Genomic DNA, 20,021 nt, shown 5'->3' with positions numbered 1-20,021 from the left:
AATGTGCTGCCCAGTGCCCGTTGAATTCAGTGTGACTGCGCAAGCGAAAAATGAACTATGAGCATTGTCTTGGGAAGATCAAGGCCTAAGCTAAGATTATCTGAAAACTTTCTGAATTATTCAGCTCTAATAATCACTGTTTGGACACTACTCCTGAAAGAACTAAGCCTGCCCTCACTGCTCCCCTGTCCTCTGGCCAACCCGAACCATGGAATATTGACACTGTTCCCCTGTGCAAATAAAACAACAAAGATAACAGTGAGCATCCACAAACGTACGCATTCTGTAAGGGAACACACCCGAGAGAGACAAACCCTGGACGCAGGAACGGTCATTGTGGATTTCCTGGAGTTCACCAATGGCATTTTTCCCAACGTAACTTATTTCACCAACAAATTATTCTTATTTTTGTTTCAGAAGAGATTTTATACTCTTTCGGAAGGAAGCATGAACATTTCTCAGGGGGTCCCAGTGGGATTTCACAGACTTTTGACTGCGTGTGGCTGAGGGGAGGAGGACGGGCAGAGGCATACCTATCTGAGATCATGTCATTCCATTTATTCATCCGCAGCAGAATTCCTGCAGGTGACATCGGAGAGCCTGACCGCTGGCAAAGAGAAGAAAATAATCTTCATGTGTTAACTGAATGGTAATTACAATTTCCACAGCAACAACACAGCAATTTCCTGGAAACTATTCCTGTGTCGGGAGGACTCTTCCCGGTGGCTTTTGTCCCATGGCTTTCCAGTCGGGGAGCCCATCCTCACAGCCACACAAACCACACGCTGCTTTTGGGTTTACGTGCCTGCTCTATAGAGAAGCCATGTAGATCCCTTACACAAGCTCAATCCGATTCTCAGTCCCTGCTGTGAAACAGATGTTCTGAAGGTGGGGAGACACCCTCTAGCAAAAGGAAAAAAATCAGGGTGGAGCGTCTTTCCCCAGCTACAAGTTACGCTTAGCCCTATGAGAGATGTTCTAACCAACCTTCATGCCTGGAAGCAAGAAGGTATAGTCACAGTGATTTACAGTTTTTGATGTTCTCCAGTGTAGGGAAGTAGTGTCGGATTTACTAGTCAAGGAGAAGGCTGGGAGAGGAGAGGACAACGCAGAGCCTTAGAATCCCCAGATCAGCTTCCAGTCTGGATGAGCAGCTCTGTTACTGTCTATGGTCATCTTTTTTTTTCTCTTCTGCACACTATCCGTCCAGCTATGATATATCCTGGTGGTGGATTACGGTATATCACCTTTGCCTTTCTCCTTGCTCCCCTGAGCTGGGCATTTGTGGCTACGTTTGCACCACAGAAGACACTCAGAGGATATTAAAACCAAGCTCTTCTTTGGGGAAGCTGCAATCAACATCTCCAAACTCCAAACCAAAATGCTGCCAGCACACTCTGTAATCTGACCAGTCCTGGGGATGGCTCCCTGTGTCTATCACAAGCCGGGCTGCTCCCACCCAAACCCTTATTGTGGTGAAAAAGGGTGAACTTGAGAGAAACCATTTTGTGACCCCTGACTGGGGTGAGGTGGTGCAGTGGATGGAGGAGGCTGGGTGGCTCCGGGAGCTGAATGCTGCTCTGGAGAATACAAAGAGAACAGGTAAGCAGAAGGCAAATACTGAAAAAAAAAAATAAATATATATATATATAAAAATAGGCAGGTGGGTAGGAGGCAAATGGGGAGGGAGTGGTGAGAAGGGCTGGCAGGTGCTGGGGATGGTGTGAAGATGCTGGAGGGCACATGCTCAGCTCTTTGTGCTCATTGCACCTTCTCAGGGCCCACGGCCTGCAGCAAGGCAGCCATAAAAGCGGGCATTGTTTCAAAGCACTTACCCAGTCATGCTTAAAGGGTTTGTACATGTTTGTTAGAGGTTGGAAGCAAAAATGTGAGTAAAAACATAAGGCAAGCCCTCGGGGTAGATGTACTTTGTGACACAGCGTAATCTGGTCCCTCTGCTTACCAGCTTTGCACCTGGTTAATTCTAGGTCAGAATGAAGCTGTATAGTCAGAAATTATTATTCGTGACCCCGGACAAGAACGTAACCTTTCTATCTTTAGGCTCCATTGAAATGGCAATACCCTGATTATGGAATATTTTTCCGCTAATTAGGAATGCAGGCTCTACAGGTCACTGGGAGTTCATATTATTCCCTTGGCGTAAGCAGATGTCTTCAAGATAAACCTGTACTAAACACATCAACAGCTCTGCGCTATCTTGCATGCACTAGAAAAAAAAATTCAAAAGAAAAGGAAAGGAAAGGAGAGACAGCAGCTTGCCAAAGACTGAAGAGCCAGATGACTCCAGAAGCTAGACGTTAATTTATGAACGTTAGGTAAATGATTGCCTTTCAGGTATTGGCTCCTGGGCTCTACAGCACATGGCTACCAATCTGTAAGCAGGCTTTACTGGTGAGGTACAAATCTGAGGCAAGGAAGATGTGCTGCACAGCCTGTAAGTCCTGCGGGGCTCTGCTGGCTTCAGGCAGGGCAGACGTGGGCATGGAGGAGGTGAGGAGCAGAGCACCTGGGTAACCATCATCACAAGAACCTGTGCAAACTTGCCACAACATCATATTTGCTCCTGTTTCTTCCTGCCCTCTCTTTTGCTCCTTTTTCTTGACTTTATTTACCCACCCCCATCAGTCTTCCTGTTTGCCTTCTAGCTGCTACCCAAATTCTCCACTACCCTTTACATCTACTTCAGCTTTCTTTGCCCACCTTAAGCAAACCCTCACATCTTCACTAAACTTTATTCCTTCCTGCTCTGCCCTTCTTCTGATATATTTTCCCATTTCTCAGTCAGAGGTATGCCTTATTCCAGTTGCAGTTTCCCCAGGTTCTTCTTCTACTCTTTGTTCTTGCTATAGTTTTCTATTCTATAGCAAAGGTCTCCCTCCCAAAGGCGGTCATGTTTCCTGGTGAGCCCCCTCTGCCTTCCCATCCATCTTCTCTGTACCAGCTGCTGGGGTTCAGCTGGCGAGCACCATGCACTCCTTGCAGCCCATGACCTTCCCCAGATACTTGCTCATGGGAGGAGAGAGTTGCTGGCTTCGTGGTGCCAGCGGAGAAGCAGGGTGACGGGCTCCACAACTCTGAACAGCTGTGATGGCTGTACCAGTGCAGAATTATGCCCTTATTTACCCAACAAATGGCAAGGTGTTTATTTTGTTGGCCAGACGGGAGAGCTGAAGCGTTTGCATCCTCATGACTTATAAATCTTCATGTGACAGGTCACGGTGGTGAAGGCATCTGCCATGCTTTGCTCTTTGGGAAGCAACTGGCTGAGTTTCAACTGAGATTTAAACTGCTGTTTAACATGAAGATAGCCTGTCTCAGGGCTGGCAATTTTCTGGAAGGATGATATACTGCCTAGCTGCATCTAGCCTGCACAATAACACTATAACCATACCCTTCATATGCTTTTATCCCACAGGATACTAAAGCATTTGCCGTTGATACAGGTGAAGGACAGCGTCAGCTATCCTTCAGGTGCTGAGCTGGGATTTTGTCCGCACTGCCACACAGCCTTTTTCACATGAAAAGAAGTGATAAATATCAGCTTTTCATGTGTCTCTACCCAGAGATTCATGAGTGAATCCTTCCCAGGCATGGGCAAGTCCTAGATTCACAGGAGGCTACTTCAGAAGCCCGCAAAGGGTGAGGTATCTACCCAAAGTCAGTGTATGGTGGGCACTGTGCCTGTGAAGTGAGAAGAGAATTGCCAAAATGCTGGAATTAACATTCTGCTTGAGTCATAAAGAAGCCAGGGCTGTACCTTTGTGTGCCATAGGAATGCTAAGGCTCCTGGTGGGGCCAGGGGAGCCAGCAGCAGAGGGGAGGGGGCTGCAAGGAGCCACACGCTGGTGCTGGAGTTGGGCTCAAGCAGGTTTGTATGGGCTGATCACCCCAGGATGGACACACACACTGCCCTTTCCCTTTCCTGTGCAGAAAAGCAGGCTCTGTGCCTCTTCCTGAGCCCAGCAGAAACATCTGCACACAGCTGGTGGGCAGATTGGAGGGGAAGCCAAGGACTCGCTGGGGTACCTGTATTTTCCTTTTTATTAGCAGAAGCATCATCTCCAGTTCCTCCTTTATCACCTTGATTTCTTAGTACTGTTGCTTGCATGAATGATAACCTTGTACTACCAAGCAGTACTGAGGTAGTGCTGTAAATAGGGGCATTTTCAACCAAGCGCTTTTTCTGCCTTTAATAGGGCAGTTTATATATTGTTCAAAACAGGAAGGAAAAAAACAAGGCAGGAAACCTATTTCTCAGTGGCGCCTGTGATGTCTGTCAGAAATGTGCGTGTTACTGCAGGGGAAACATCTTCTCATCTGCCATGTAAAAGAAATTAAGAGATAACATCCGCTGAGAAATATGACCCAGGCACTGAACAGGTCTTGTTCCATATGCTCAGATATTTACAGGATACCATGTAGTGGCAGAGCTTTCCCCAGCTGTTATATCTATATACACTACCTTTTTAAACATAAACAAATATCTTTCCACCGAAGCCACTATGCTTCTCCTTATCTGATGTTAACAATGATACAGATATTTTGGCTGGTGGAGTCATTCAGGTGGAGAGGGACCTCAGGAGGTGGGAAGGGACCCCAGGACATGTCGTCATGGCCTCCTCACAGGTGGTAGGTACCCACAAAGTGGCCTCTTCTCCAGGCTGAACAAGCCCAGCTCTCTCAGCACCTCCTTGTGGGGCAAGTGCCCTCAACCATCTTGCTGGCCCCTGCTGAATTTGTTCCTATTTACCAGTGCCTTTCCTGTGTGTCAGGAAGCTCAAGACTGGAAGCCATATCCCATGTGGTCTAATGAGTAAAAGGGGATAACCCCTAGCTTGGGTCAACTGCCACCCCCACCGCGGGGAGTCACCCACCACCAGCACCTCCACCACATGGAACTGTATCTCCAGGCAGTTAGATAGTGATGTCCCAGTGATTTGCTTGTTCCAGTTGGGCCTTCGATGGATTCCCACTTCTTGAGGCCTCTGTGTATTTTGGGGGAATACACAAATGTGTTTTTTTTTCCAGTGTCACGTCGGTATTTTAAAGGCTGATGTCACCGCCACCTCTTCTTCTAACACAAAGGAAAACAGCCTATAAAATTTCCCTCCTTTTCTCCTCGGTTCTTAAATAGCCTCTGGTATCACAGTACTAGAGTAGATTACAATATTTAATATCATTTACCTTTCATAGTGGTCCTGTGAGACAGGAAACTAGTTTCATTTGGAATGTGTGAATATGTAAATGAGGTGCAGAGGAACTGATAGGCTTGCCCACAGAAAGGTTGGCACAGAATAGAAGCCTGAACCCGTACCTGCTCCACGAACGCTCTCTGTGTTCTGGCTATTTGTTCCTTCCTGCTTCTGTTTCGGTGTCCTGGTGCGTTGGGGGGTGAGCTGACCTGTGTCACCACACTCTGCTGAGATGTGCTGCAAGATGCAGTGTGATCCCACACACCTATGGAAGTGGGAAAAGGCTCGGGCTGTTCCATCAGCTCATCAAAACTGGGCGCCCCAAGGGATGCTGAACTTTGGCATCTTTTTTTTTTTCTTCTTACGCTGCCTCAAAAATGAGCCGATTTCTCATGGTAGAACATGACAAGGCAAAGCATTGCAGTAAGTTAATTCTTCAAGTGTGGAAACAAGGAATAGCAGTGGAATAAACACAGAATCACAGAATCACAGAATCTTCTAGGTTGGAAGGGACCTTAAAGATCATCTTGTCCAACCGTCAACCTGACTGACAACAATAGACACCCTCACAACAAACAAGGAGCATCATCACTAAACCATACCTCCCAGCACTACATCAACCCGTCTTTTGAACACCTCCAGGGATGGTGCCTCAACCACCTCCCTTGACAGACCATTCCAATGTCTGATAACCCTTTCAGTGAAAAAATTTTTCCTAATATCCAGCCTGAACCTACCCTGGTGTAACTTGAGGCCATTTCCTCTTGTCCTGTCGCCTGTGACTTGGGAGAAGAGACTGACCCCCACCTCTCTACACCCTCCTTTCAGGTAGTTGTAGAGAGCAATAAGGTCTCCCCTCAGCCTCCTCTTCTCCACCATCTTCATTGTATCTGTTCAGCTTTCTGGTTTGGTTTGGGTATCAAACCTTCTCTGCCCCTCTTTGGCTCATGGAATCACAGAAACTTCATGGTTGGAAGGGACCTTTGAGATCATCGAGTCCAACCATGCACATATATAAAAAAACTAAAAAACCCAACCCAACAATTTCGTTTCAGTGTGTGGGTCTCATCAGCCTCCACTCACCATTTCATCGGAAAAAATGGAGTATGAGAGGTCCTCAGAAGCCCCGGAGGGAAGTGAGACAATCCCAGATGTTGTAGGATCTATGTCCCAGCTGCAGCGAACCCGCACGTGGCGGCTGCTTTAGCGCAGCCGTGGACAATAGCAGCTGGAGGGGCTCTGCTGTTAATGGCTCATCCCCCGGGAAGGAACTAGTGTGAGGAAAAGCAGCCGGCATTACGTACAAGATGCCACACCGTCACGCTTTGCTCTTCCTTTTGTTATAAAACAAGCAAGAAAGCAGCGAGAAAAAAAAGCAGAATTCGCCAAGTTCCCTCGCACCGCCCCCTGCCCTAGAAGTGCCATGAGATGTTGCCCTCCCAAATTATGCTCTTCCCTTTCTGATTGAGTCTGTAGGAGATCAAGCTATTTGCTATTGTTTGACCTATTATAAATATCCTTCTTAACGCGGTGAAAAAAAGAAAGCTGACCTATGAGCAAAATAAAAATGAAAAAAGAATCATGAGCTCTGGAGCCTGTCCTCTGACTGCATATTCCTAGTGGGTATTTTTCTCATCACCTGAGAAAAAGACACACATTAGGAGAAATAAAACAAAATAGAGCTTTATATCCTCACTAAAGAAAAAGCAGTTTCTACGTTCACTGTCGCTGTGTTTTGATATATGTTTAGTTGTATTATGTCCTAGGATCATCCAATTTCCATATAAAGTGTAGCTACTTCCAGTTTTACTATGTAGTGTTCAGGGGAGATTTTGATTTGTGTGCCCTAGGGTACAGCTGAGAAACGTATAATTTTCTTTAAGTCCCTTCTGTCATGCACCATCAGTAAATTCCTGTACAGATTACAACATGGATGTTTAGTCAGAGGTCTGCACTCCCACGGAGGAGAGTGGGAGGGAATAATAAATGTGTGGACCAAAGTGGAAAAAAAAAAAAATGCTAAAAGAAAAGAGAGGAAGAGAGAGAAAAATTCCATTAAGAAAGGTTACTGAATCAAAAAGAATTTATCAAAAGTAGACTGGTGAGAGTGGCTCTTGAATTTTTATGAATTTGTGGGGCACACAAGTCAGTCTGCTTTGGACTGTAATTTCAGGTAATAGCAGAATTGGGACCACTGGGACGTACTGGCGCACTCTGTCACTATTTCTAATCTCCATTGCTCTGGAACACCAGTTACGCATCAATTCAATTAATCACCTGTGATAACAAAAGTTCTTTTTTTTCCACTTTAGAAATGTTGCTTTTTTTTTTTTAATTTTTTTTGGGCTGAACTTTATCAGACACAATTTCTTTTTTTCCCTCGCGAAGAAAATCTTATGAAGTTCATTTATACAGAGAGCATAAATCCTATCTCCTACTGTTTTCCCCTGTAACCTAACAAGAAATATGGCTTATAGCTCCACTAATTCTCAACATTTAGTGCGGACTGATGAAAGCAGTTCATCACTTAGAGGGATACACCACGCTCAGAGCAGCACATATGGACCACGCGTGTCAGACCAGGGAAGGCACACGCAGCAGCAGTGTGGCATGACACACACACAGTCTCAGATACACCACGGCACCCAGGTGTCTTAAAACCGCTCGTTAGGGATACACAGCATTAAAAAATGAGTACCTCCCATTGTACAGCAAAAAACCTCTCTCTTTCTTGTCACTCTCCCCCCTCCACAGATTTATCTCCTTCTGTTAATGACTCCCTTTTTTCAATTTGTGTCTCTCTCTGGCAGATAATACTTTGTCTCCCTGTTCTCCCGGCTTGGTGTGCCTCTCGCCTTGTTTGCTGCTCATTATTTGCACTCCGCCAGGATGTTGATACAAGAACTTGCCCATAATCAGTTCAATAATTCCACTTCAAATCCAGCCGTTCTGCTGCCACATATAATCCTGACAACTCATTATCCACCAGCCCGGCTAGGTCTGGCTCTTGCATATTAGCTGTGCTGCAACCTCAGCCTCCTTCCCCTGCCTCTTACAATTTAATTCACTATTAAACTCCCCTTGCTGGGTTGTATCCTCAGTTGCATCATTGCTCTGGGAAGGAGAGGAGCGCAGCAGAGACGCCAGACTCTTCCCAGCTCCCCGAATGCCACCTTTCCTGGTGGGAACACAAGGAAGTGTATTTTCAGCTTGTGACATATAAATGATTGGAGCTGACATTTAAAACATCTCCCAGCTGAAGCCTTGAAGAAAACATTTACCAGCCTGTGAGGCAGGCAGGTGTGATCATCCCTGTAGAACAAAAGGGTAAACTGAGGCACGGGCTGAGGACACATCTGGAGTACTGTGTCCAGTTCTGCCCCCTCCCACTTCAAGGACAGGGAACTACTGGAGAGAGTCCAGTGGAGGCTACAAAGATGATGAAGGGAATGGAGCACCTCTCTTATGAGGAAAAGGCTGAAAGACCTGGGGCTGTTTAGCCTGGAGAAGAGAAGATTGAGAGGGGACTTCATCAATGCTTATAAATATCTAAAGGGTGGATGTCAAGAGGATGGGGTAAGGGTCTTCTCAGTGGTGCCCAGTGACAGGACAAGGGGCAACGGGCACAAGCTGGAACACAAGAAATTCCACCTGAACATGAGGAAAAAATTCTTTCCTTTGAGGGTGATGGAGCCCTGGAACAGGATGCCCAGAGAGGTGATGGAGTCTCCTTCTCTGGAGATACCAAAACCCCATGTTTTTGGATGCGTTTTGGATGGTTCATGTGCAACCTGCTCTGGGTGACCTTGCTTTGGTAGAAGGGTTGGACTAGATGACCTCTGAAGGTGCCTTCCACCCCCTACTTTTCTGTGATTCTGTGACACAGAAGTCAGCCCTGGGCCTGACACCATCATTTGCAGCCCCAAGACCAGGTGGCAGTGGGGTGAGACACACCTCGGTTGGGACCCAGGTGCACCACCACCCACGCCGCAGTCCTGGGAGCCAGGCAATGGGTCTAGCCTCTTGTCCTCTCTCCTTCAGTCAGGAAAGAACCAGTCTATTTCTAGTCATGCAGACCTTATATGTAACTAAACACAGTGTATCTTCTTGTGCATTAAGAGGACAAGGAAGATTTCACAGCCTGGTTGCTCTCAGATGGTCTGTGTGAGACTCAAGCACGCGCTTGGAGCCGAGCATTCACGTATAGCTCAGAAGATGAATCAGGGTTTTGGCTCTAGCTCCTCTTTAGAGACAGCAGTCCTAGCGATGACCAGAGTGGTGGCTCTTACATCAGCTCCTCCGAGCGAGAAATGTCTCTGACTCAGTGTTTGTGCCAGGCCATATAGCACCACCTGGCTCAGGCACTCAGCTACTGTCACGACACAAATCATGACAAGAGGCAGTGTACTCGCAAGTATCTTTGAACACTCACTAGAGTAATTGGGAAAATCAGCTGCCACCACCCTGAGATGGCTGTGAAGGTCACCACCAGGTGTTGTCTACTATAAACCTTCAGTGCACAGCAAACTGCTGCCTTTTGTAGCACCGATCTATGTGTCCCCTCCACAACAGGCATTCACTGTCCTGCCCTGCAGAAAGGATGTCCCGTTTGACCAGCACCATTCATAGAATCACAGAGTGGTTCGGGTTGGAAGGGACCTTCAAGATCATCAGTGTCCAGCCCCCCTGCCATGGGCAGGGACACCTCCCACCAGACCAGGTTGCTCAAAGCCCCATCCAGCCTGGTCTTGAACACCTCCAGAGATGGTGATTCCACAGCTTCTCTGGGCAACCTGTTCCAGTGTCTCACCACCCTCACAGTGAAGAATTTCTTCCTGATACGTAATCAAAATCTCCCCTCCTTCAGTTTAAGACCATTACCTCTCCTCCTCTTGCTCTACTCCTGATAAAGAGTCGTCCCCCCCATCTCTCCTGTAGCCCCCATTAGGTACTGGAAGGCTGCAGAAAGAAAGCAGAGGGAGGGCTTAGACCCCCATTTCCAGTGCGTCACTGATAAGCAACCCCTGCAACAGCCCCCAGGATGACACTAAACATCTAAACACTTCTGGACATGTCAGCTCTGTGCAATCCCGGGCAAAGTCAGGACAAGAGCCAGACGTGCTCCAACCTGTCCTTCAGCACAGCCAGGCTGCAGCTTATGTCTGGAAAGGTGGGAAACAGCTACCATGCCAGTAAAGCTGTAACCTCTGGTGGGACACAAGTCCCATCATGAACTGAACATATATAATTACCACGATCTTTTCTAAAAGGGCCCTGCAGCCCTTAAATGGACTTAAATTAGTCCATTTAAGCACAAGCTGCAGTTATCCCACCGCAGAGATGTCACTACACCAACATTTACCATTCTGCAAGTATCTCTTTGTGGCTCCCAGAGCTCTTTCAGCGCTGACAGTCCGTACCACGTAGGGTTCAGCTCGTGCTCTGCAGAACCTGCAAGTGTCTGCTCCAGAGGATGTCCCAGGCAGATGGGTCCTAGGGGAAGAACAGAGGTGATATTTGCTCTGCAGCTCTTATTTATAAGGGCCTTTAAGAGTGAACTAATGCACTGGTGAGTGAAACCATTGAGGCAGGCAAGCCAAGGCAGCACTGTCTCTTCTTGGCTATGTCCCTGCTGGGGACAGCACTGCCTGTTTGGGGATGACACTGTTCACTTTGGGAGAGTGGAGGGTAGTTGTATCTGGGGGGGCTGAGGGCAGGACAGGGCTGTTCGCACCTTTTTTATACCTTGAAAACTTGTTTGTTGGGTGATTTTGGCTGGATTTGCTGCAAATGCTTAAATCAGAGAAGACCTGTTGTCATGTTGACCCGTTCACGTGTTCCCTGCTGGTATGGTGCTGCCAGGTTGAAGAAACCTTCTCAGGTCTTTTGCAGTGATTCTGTTCCAGCTGATGCCCCTAAGATGCTCCTGAGGGCACAACAAAACTGATAGCTTGAACAATTGGGCAAGGGTGTGTGCACACCCAAAATACTCTCGGAGAACAGTAATGTGTCTCCATGCTTTGCTGCTTCTTTTCTCTCTTAACCTTTTTTGCACCTTGAGGTTTTTATTCTATGCCTTTCTAAGCACACACACCAAGCTGACTGCAGTTCTCTCCATGCTTCCCTCAAATTCATAAGCCGTGTTTTCCTGGGTCTCTCCTGTGGTTGCTCTTGCATGACCCTTACAGAAAATTTATGTGACAAGAAAGGAAAAAGCCTTTACACCTTAAAAGAGCAAGGCTACTCTCGGCAAAGGGCAGCAATTCAGAAGGTCTTGGGTAGCCAGTGGCCAACTTCACATGAAAACCAAAGTGGGCTGTGAAGCAAAAAGAGAGAGCAGTGGTGGCCGTGCATCGGGCAAGCTGAGAGCATCTCCCTGTGAGTGACCATCGCCGCTCCCTGGTGCAGCCTCTCCTCCTCTCCCTTGGGACCCATGCTTTGTCCCACCCTCCACTTCTTCTGGTGGTGGTGGTGGTGGAGCCTGGCTGTGTACCCACGGTGGAGTGTCCCCACCATTCTGTGGTTAGGGACCTACGGGCACTATGCAAACCCAAGGCTGACCAGACCCACCTCTCACAACCAGAAGCTCTTTCAACATTTCTTATTTTATCAAGCCAGGGAAGGATTTTTTTTTTATGGAAGGATCAGGGTAATGTTGATGGACTCTCCTTCCCGTCCCTTCCCATATTCAATCTGCTGCATCTGTTGGTGAAGTCCCTGTTTGTCTCCTCTTTCCTACCTGTGTGAAAGTGGCTTTCGCTGACCCATACATTGGATTGCATTATGCACTTCTTATCTCCGTGTCTCCCATCTCTTAACATTGCTTCCCCACCTCTGCCTTCCCCTCATTCCATCCCCACCTAAGGGCTCAGCTCCCCTGGTGCCTCACAGAGGCTTAGTGTTTCTTAATATATATAAGAGAGGCCTGCAGGAAGGAATGGGAGAAATATTAGTACAGAGATGACCCAACACTTGGGGACAGTAATTAATAATCTAGGAGCTACTTCAATGACCTGGATGAATTAGAAGAGGTGTCAGAAAGGAATGAAATGTAGCACAGCACAGTTAGGAGAATTGCAAATGGAAATACAAAACAGGGTATCCACGACTGGAGAAGAGCAGTGCAGGGAAAGGACCTGGGGTAATCACTCATGAAGAAATAAGGATGAGTAGTTAATGAAAAGCCATAATTAAGAAAAGGCAAATACAGCCTTGGGATGTACGAGAGGGAAAATAATATGAAAAATATTACCCAGAGTGTTTTGCCACAGCAGCTACCATCAGCCAAGATGCAGCTATCAGCAGCGTTGGGTTTGTGCCTCTGGAAGGTGAGGGCAGGAATCCACGGCTGAGAAGCTGTAGTCGAGAGCTCCTTTCCATCCCTGGGCCAGCAAAGCCTCTGTTTGTTAACTTCCACACACACTGCAAGGTCAGTCAATTTTCAGGTAGTTTCAGGGGCTGAAAGAGCAGGGAGAGATTAAACCTTCTTTCTGGATCAGGCGGGAGTTTTCACATCTTTCTATTTCATGTCCATGTTTGTAATCTCTTGCTAGTAACACAGAAGGGTGAGTCCTAAAGCTATAGCAAACATGTGCAGGGACAAGGAGTTTATTTCCTGCTTACAGCAATCTCTTGTACACACCGTAGAAATTATGCACGATGGTGGGCAATGCCAAAGGAGATGTGACGTTGCTGAAATGTGGGTGGGAGTCAGCTGAGCTGCAGCCGGGCAGCACCCAGCATCTGGCTAAAACCACGTGGTGAACTCCTCTGATTTTCACCAAGTTGCTGCATCCGAGGGCTCCCATACTGTGCGACCAGTAGGTTGAGGAGGAACAGGAGGAGAGCTGGCAGCAGGCAGGTTGTCAAGCTTCTGAAGGTAGTGGATACCAGGAGAAAATATGAGACTCAAAAGCGGGATGTCCAAAGCCCATAGCAGGCTCATTGCAGTTGCTTGTCTGTCTCAGTTCTTTTAGAAATCCTCTCCACCTACAAGAGGAGTTACCCACTTGGGTTATTCAAGCCACTGCTCTGAGGACAGCGGGTGACTTGCCCACAGTGTGCATAAAAAGGTGACACAAAGACAAGACAGATGCTAAACAAAAAAATAGTCGATTTTATCATTAAATACAAATGACTTGAACTGAAGTAAAAGCAGTATGTGTAATGGAGAATGGGTAGCTGGCAGCAAGGGCACTGGCCGGGTCCCAAACACGAATGGACAAGGTAATCTAAGAATGCAACAGAAATGGAAGTGCCAGCAAGAGCAACGAATGGAGCAGGAGCCTGCCGTCGTTCATAATAATGTCAATGGAAAACTCTTGTTGCTGTCAGACCCAGTTTCATTTATGCATACCATTATTTTCCACTGTGGTGAAAGGATGAGCCCTCTCAGCCCTGTTCCCTGGGGACACTAAGCAGGTCTGACTGTGACTTTACCACCTGTCCACCACTTGCGCCTAAACTGGGGGTGCACTGGGTCACAGTGATGGAGAGGAAGGAGAGGAAGGGCAAGGGTTCCTCTGGCTGCATTGCAGGGAGGCTGATTTTGCTTGCTCTCTTCCTTCCCTCTGTGGTTGCCAGGTCAGGGGACCATCAGGATAAGAACTGAAATGAGGAGAAAAATAGTAAGTCCTCAGGAGAAGGTGAAAACGATGAGGGAGACAAAGTGACTATTTCCCTACCCAACATCCTTAATCCTATAGATTAAGAAGCTATTTTAAAAGTCAATATCCCCCCTGTTTCCCCACCCGCCTGTCTGCAGTGAGCTCTTGCCTGAGTTCTTTCAAGTCCCTAAGTGAAGGGCAGGGAATAGGGGTTGTCTTACCTCAGGAAAAACATCCATGCTGATCACTGTCTGGCCTAGCCTTTGAAGTTATGAAACTTGAGTATTTAAGTACCACCACAGTAAAACTGGACATGTTGGGCCCCGTGTCCATTTTAATGGCTTGGTAATTTGCTTTGCCTGCAGCTGTGGAGAAGCCAAAAAAACAGAAATCTTTCTACAACAAAATCTTGCTGCTAATGGGCAGGAGGTGAGTCCTATCCTTGCTGTCACAGGTGGGCTACAGTAGCTGATATTGCTGCCACAGTGGTGGTTTTTTGCCCTTTGGATGTAATAAGTCCCTACCCCCTCTGATACGCAGGAGGGAAAGCTCAAGCAAATGTTTTCCATCTGCAAAGCAAATGTGATTCATTATTAATACAGCCCTGTTAAGAGCACGTTGCACTTCAGAGACATTAACTGATTGAAATCCCTGACCTAAGGGGATTTCTTTCTGTGTTTAAGCATCACAGGACAGGTAAGCATTACAAACAAAGGAAGGGTTGGATTGAAGAGGTGGAAGGGCTACAAAAAATAGTATTATCTGCTAGTGTGGTTATGCACAAATCTTACACGTGCTGCAACATCGCCGACACCAATAACTCCATAAGGTTCAGGAAAGAATTTAGTATTTTACTGTTGTGAATAAGTTTGAGTGGTTTCTGATGAGCTTGTCTGACCCTAAAACCTTACTGAACCCACTGGAGAGAGCAACAGCTTTCTATGAGGGCTAAAAGAGATGGTGATTACATACCCCTTTACTCAGTGGTAGCTGACTGAAGAGACACCCCAAATTATGGGCTAATGTGATGGTCAGGGTACATAGTGTGGAGGTCTTAGTGCAAGTGTTTGGTGGCATATTCTGGGGTTGTGAGTCAGAGACAGATGACAGGAAGCTGGAGCCTGAAAACAAGTGGAGCAAACGTAGCATGGCCCTCAGGAGAAGGCTACGAGACAGACAACCTCTTTGGGCAGCATTCTGGTTGAAAAAAGAGGTTTCAAATTTTGGGCAAGGAAAATGCTTCCTGTGTTCGTGGCACCTAAATAAAAAGCGTTACTTCAGAGAAATATCTGATCACACGCCAATAAAAGGCAAGGCGAGGCAGATCATCTGCAGCAAACAGAAGTACGGAGGTTGCAGGAATTAATCAAGGGGATATCCATCTAGCAAGGTAATAAAGTTTGTCTGAAGTTATCGCCACACTACAGCCTCACCTAGGGCTCTTAATCATGCTTTAGTCCCAGATTCCCTATTAATCTGTGTATAAAATCCTTAGAAATGTGATTTGAGCTCTTAGGTTCTCCACAGCCGAAGATACAGCTTAAAGCTGTTGGGCTGCCTCAACCAACTGATTTTGAAGTGGGGAAACATCTCCTGTCCATACCGCAGAATTTGTGCAGTGATGGGTAGGGAAAAGGAGGTAGCATCGACTGTGACTCACCTGGGCTGTCTTAAATCCCCACTTCGGGATGCATGAATCAGCTTCTGTAAGGGCTTGTTCCTTTCTCCTCTTCATACCGAGACCCGTGGGTGCTCAGCTCCTGTATGCAACTGATCTTTGCTAACACACAGACCTTGGTCAGGTGAGACAAATCCCCCTGGAGCTTGGTTGTCAGGGGCTGGGAGGCCTTTGTGAGTCTGCTGGAGAGGATGCAACGTGCAGGAGTGCCCTCTCCTTCTCACCCCGTCCTGTACATTTTCTGCTCTCTGCCTTTCTATTCTTCTGAGACGTACACGGGCACATTTTGTTTTCATAAGCACAAACCGCTTTTATTCCACTTTTATTTATGGGAATCTGGATGGAATTGCACTAGATAAATGTGGTCTTAATCGCCCTCACAGGCTGTACAAATGCTTATTCTTTGCTTGTTTTGTTTCATTTTGGTGGTGGTGGTGGGGTTTCTTCCATGCAGCTATATTAAGGAGAAATATTAAGCCGACACAATGTATGCAAACACGTTTTGCTGTTTGAGCAAGAGGAATCAGTTGGGTGACATACTGTAATTCATCAGAAGGTCTGACATTGCATTATGAAAGGATACTTTTCTGTATTTTGAAAAATCTTTTTCCCAACAAGCATTCAAGTGCATTGTTTGATCAAGCAATAACAACACTTTAATCTACCTTGTGTACTCTCTTCAAAATAAGAGGTCAGAGAATAATGGTTCTCTCTGGTTTTAAAAGGAATCCTTTTAGAAATGCTTTTAGAGGCAAAGATGTGGTGCCAAGATTTTTCTTGCTTGGAGAATTTAGCATTTTGCTGGAATAGAAACCATCTCCTTGAAGTCCAAGATGACAGATAATGGGACTTATTCTTTTGGTGTCACAGAATGCATCCCACACAAATGTACTCTTCCCCTGTCCTTCGGTAGAATCAGACAATCTTGTTCCTGAATCAAGGTCTGCTAAAGTTACTCTGAACCTCTCTGCTGATATCAGTCAGCTCTGGATTAGGCCTCCAGAAGTGTCTGACTCTCTGACCCTGACTATTTAATTTGCATCCTTATCCCCCATCAATTCAATGTGAAGTGAAGGAGACTTGGCACGTGGTTCCAGGAACTCGGCACCGTATAAACAGTGAGTGAAACAAGCTGGGAGATGGGTAAGACACAGGTGTAGGTCAGCCCAAGCAACATGGAGATCACCAAATTCTCATCAGCCTCACTCACAGCTCAAGGACAACACACGTGTGTGTTAGAGGGGACCTTGATCAAAGTGGTACAGGATTCTTCTGTTCCTCATCTACATGTTCAGCTCCTGAACATGATTGCCACAAAATATTACTGATCTCAAGCACTGATTTAGGAACACCTCAAAATCTTGGATGCTTCTATCCATAGAAAACAATCATAAACCTACTGTTTTTAAAAATGTAGAATAGTGTAAAATTTTAAATAAAAGTGCCCATTCTAACCTAGTTCACCTGGGCTCCTTCTGTTGCTACCAGGCAGCAATAGGTACCTCCAGAGGCTTGTCCATCCCTCCCATCTTCCATACCTCCCTCCCAGGATTGTAAAATGCTAGTTAAGGCTTTTAGATAGGCAACACTGGGTCCTATAAATGCCTCCCACAATGGCACAGGTATCGCGCTGCGCTTGATCAGGATTTCATTTACTGCAGGCTGTTAGCCTCGAAACTGCATAGCATAATTCTTTTCTCTCTTGGCCGTTCCTTTAACAAAGATTAGGTGCCTGGCAAGTTTTCATATTCATTTAAAAATCTAGAATGCAGCCAGATAGCACAGCAGTCAATCACGACTGTTTTTATCAGGACCTCATCTGTTTCAGGATGTCAGTGGAAGTCCTGCTTAACCAAGCAGGGCAGAAGTTGCCCTACACATCCCCCTCCCTCCCTCTGGCTATTATGTTTCTTTGTCAAAAGTTCCTGTATTTCATCTATAGTTTTTTGGAACAACATTTGGAACTAACTTCACGGGAAGTTAGAAAAGTGGAAGCTAAAACTGGAAAGTCAAATTCAAGAACAAGTTAATATGGATAATTAGGCAGTCGTGAATCAAGGTCTGAATCAAAAGCTCTGGATATGTATGACCACGTCAGGTAAGATAATGGTAGGAATGATATAATAAGGAATTCTGTAAAGGTAAGGGGTCAAAGTAGAGAGCTGAGGTGATCTTTCTCTACCTGTGATTTTTAAGTATGCCTAACAACACAGGATTTTTAAAGGAGATGAGGGGAAAAGGATCTTTCGGGTTTGCCCATTTGGCAGACATTAACTCAGCTGAGCTAAGCAACCTGTAAATGGAACTGACAAATGCTATTATCCCAGGTGCTAAGTATTTTTCTCTTTTATTTTTAATGAACACAAGAAGGACCCGAAATTTTTCCCATGGAAGACCGCAACTGGGGATTTGCCAGAAAATTCAGGGTCACTGATTTGTTTGAGCAAAATAGAGCTACCTTCATTTCTAATAAGCAAGTGAGACCTACACAGAGCACAGCCCCAGGACTCAGTGGTACAGCAGGCACACGGACTACAGCTGATCCAAAAACTATTCCTGCCTGAAAAGTTGTTCTTTAAAACAAAACCTGGCTCTGCAAAATTACTTTCCTCCTTGCATCTTTTAATAGAGATGAGCACCACCCTTCTTCTTTTTTGCAAATGGAAGATCATAATTCTAGATTCTATGCAGCATTTTAGGTAAATTTCCATCCCCTCCTTTCTATGAAATATGTTCCCATACTTCTGGAAGGGCCAAGTGAAGATAATCAAAGCAAGTAGCATATATAATTTTATGAAGACAAAAGTGATTAAAAAGCAAATTCCAAGGCAAAAGCACCGATGCCCTCAAATGTTTGTGAACCTCAAAATAATTTGCTCCTTATTGATGCTGATGCTGCACATTGCCATTCTGAGATGGCCTCGTGTGTCTCCCTGATGTTATTGATTGGAGAAGGTACAGAGATGAGAACGGGGCTCAGCACTTTGTGTTTTAAGGTCGCTTTTATCAAGTGAGCTCACATTTACCATACCAAGCTATCCCGCGGCATTTTATGGTAATAAAAAGCCCACGTGAGTGACTTTCAGGCATGGGGCAGTTGGCCTTTTACTACAGACTGGGAGGAGTTTGGTTGTGCAGGATCTCTGCATCTCCCTGCTGGACCATCCCTGGTGGGCTGAGAAACCTGCCTCTCCTCTGCAGCTCGGGGGCTGCAGCCCCTTCCTGCCAGCTGGGCATCCCGAGGGTGTCAGGAAAAGGAGAGCCCACAGCCACCATCCAGAGCTGATCTCAGAGCTCATAAAACTTCCCTGCGTGTGCAGGGTCTGGGTCATCATACCTAACCTATTACGCAGATAGGAGCAGGCAGTTGGTAAAGCTCTGTAGCACCCAAGGAAAAGCAGTTCATTTCTATTTCAATTAGTTTACAAGAGCAGTTGCGTTTTTGAAACTTCATAAATGATGAAGTAATTTGCATTTAACTCAGTTATTATGTTGTGGGATTTGCCAGAGCTCTTCAATTCAGGCTGCAAACTGTATTTTCCAAACCATCCAGGACAGGCTGCATGTTAGTCACCAGCCTCTCTCATGGCTGCCTGGACCCAGTCGGAAAAGGAGAGGGCTCACAGGCTCCATCAAGCAGCTCCTTGGAGTTACAATTCAATGAGGTGGTTTGAAAACCGGCTGATTGGCCAGGCCTGTTGTAGGTAAGTGACTAGTGGTGTACCCCATAAGGTGGTACTGGGACCAGTACTGGTTTACATCTTCATTAATAACCTAGATGATGGCAAAGGGTGCACCCTCAGCAAGTTCACCGACAATACAAAACCAGGAGGAGTGGGTGATACGCCCCAGGGGTGTGATGACATTCAGAGAACTGCACATCCTGGAGAAATGGTCTGGCAGGAGCCTCATGAAGTTCAACAAGGGGAAAAGCAAAGCCTTGCCCCTGGGAATGAAGAACTCAAGGCACCACTACATGCTGGGGGCTGATCGGTGGCTGCTGTGTACTTGAACACAAGGAGAGAACTTTGACTTACTTTGACTTTAAAAATTGTGATGATCTCTGTATTTGCTGTATCATGATGACTAGTGTCCTAGTTGCCACTTCCACTTAAAAAGATAGCTAGTTAGCCCACTTGCAGATACCTACAAATTTCCAGGCATGTTTTGCTCAAAAAGAAAATTTTTGCTGCTACAATTACTACTACCATGTCCTCTTTTATTAGAGGTTCTGCTAGTTACTTGTATTTATTTAAAATTTCACTCTTCTTATTGTGGGAATTATTCTAAAAATATGAAGTATTCTCTAGTTTGGTAAGATTATAACTATGGAAAAATATATAACCTCTTGTTTATAACCCAGACTCATGCATCTAGGCAGTGTATCATCCAAGAAATTTGGGGGTTTTTTACCAGTGATGAATCACTTTCTTCACACCACTGTACTCTAACCTCATAATGACAGTCATTATCACAACATATTCAAAGCCTCTGCTTGTGATTGTAGTAAGGAGCTGTTGGTAT

At 46.0% G+C, this 20,021-nt stretch overlaps 1 long non-coding RNA gene across 1 annotated transcript; it reads right to left on the bottom strand.

The window, feature by feature from the left end:
- Nucleotides 1–316: 316 nt before the first annotated feature.
- On the bottom strand, nt 317–11,122 carry LOC106901646. Its single transcript, XR_001414339.1, has 3 exons — nt 10,948–11,122; nt 10,576–10,706; nt 317–607 (listed from the first exon to the last, which is right to left on the bottom strand). It is a non-coding gene; the product is annotated as an uncharacterized LOC106901646 (long non-coding RNA).
- Nucleotides 11,123–20,021: the final 8,899 nt, after the last annotated feature.

This window comes from Calidris pugnax, unplaced genomic scaffold (assembly GCF_001431845.1).
Source record: "Calidris pugnax isolate Ruff unplaced genomic scaffold, ASM143184v1 scaffold219, whole genome shotgun sequence".
NCBI lineage: Eukaryota > Metazoa > Chordata > Aves > Charadriiformes > Scolopacidae > Calidris > Calidris pugnax.
Note: the sequence above shows the minus strand (reverse complement) of the source record. Positions and strands in the feature narration are given on the sequence as shown.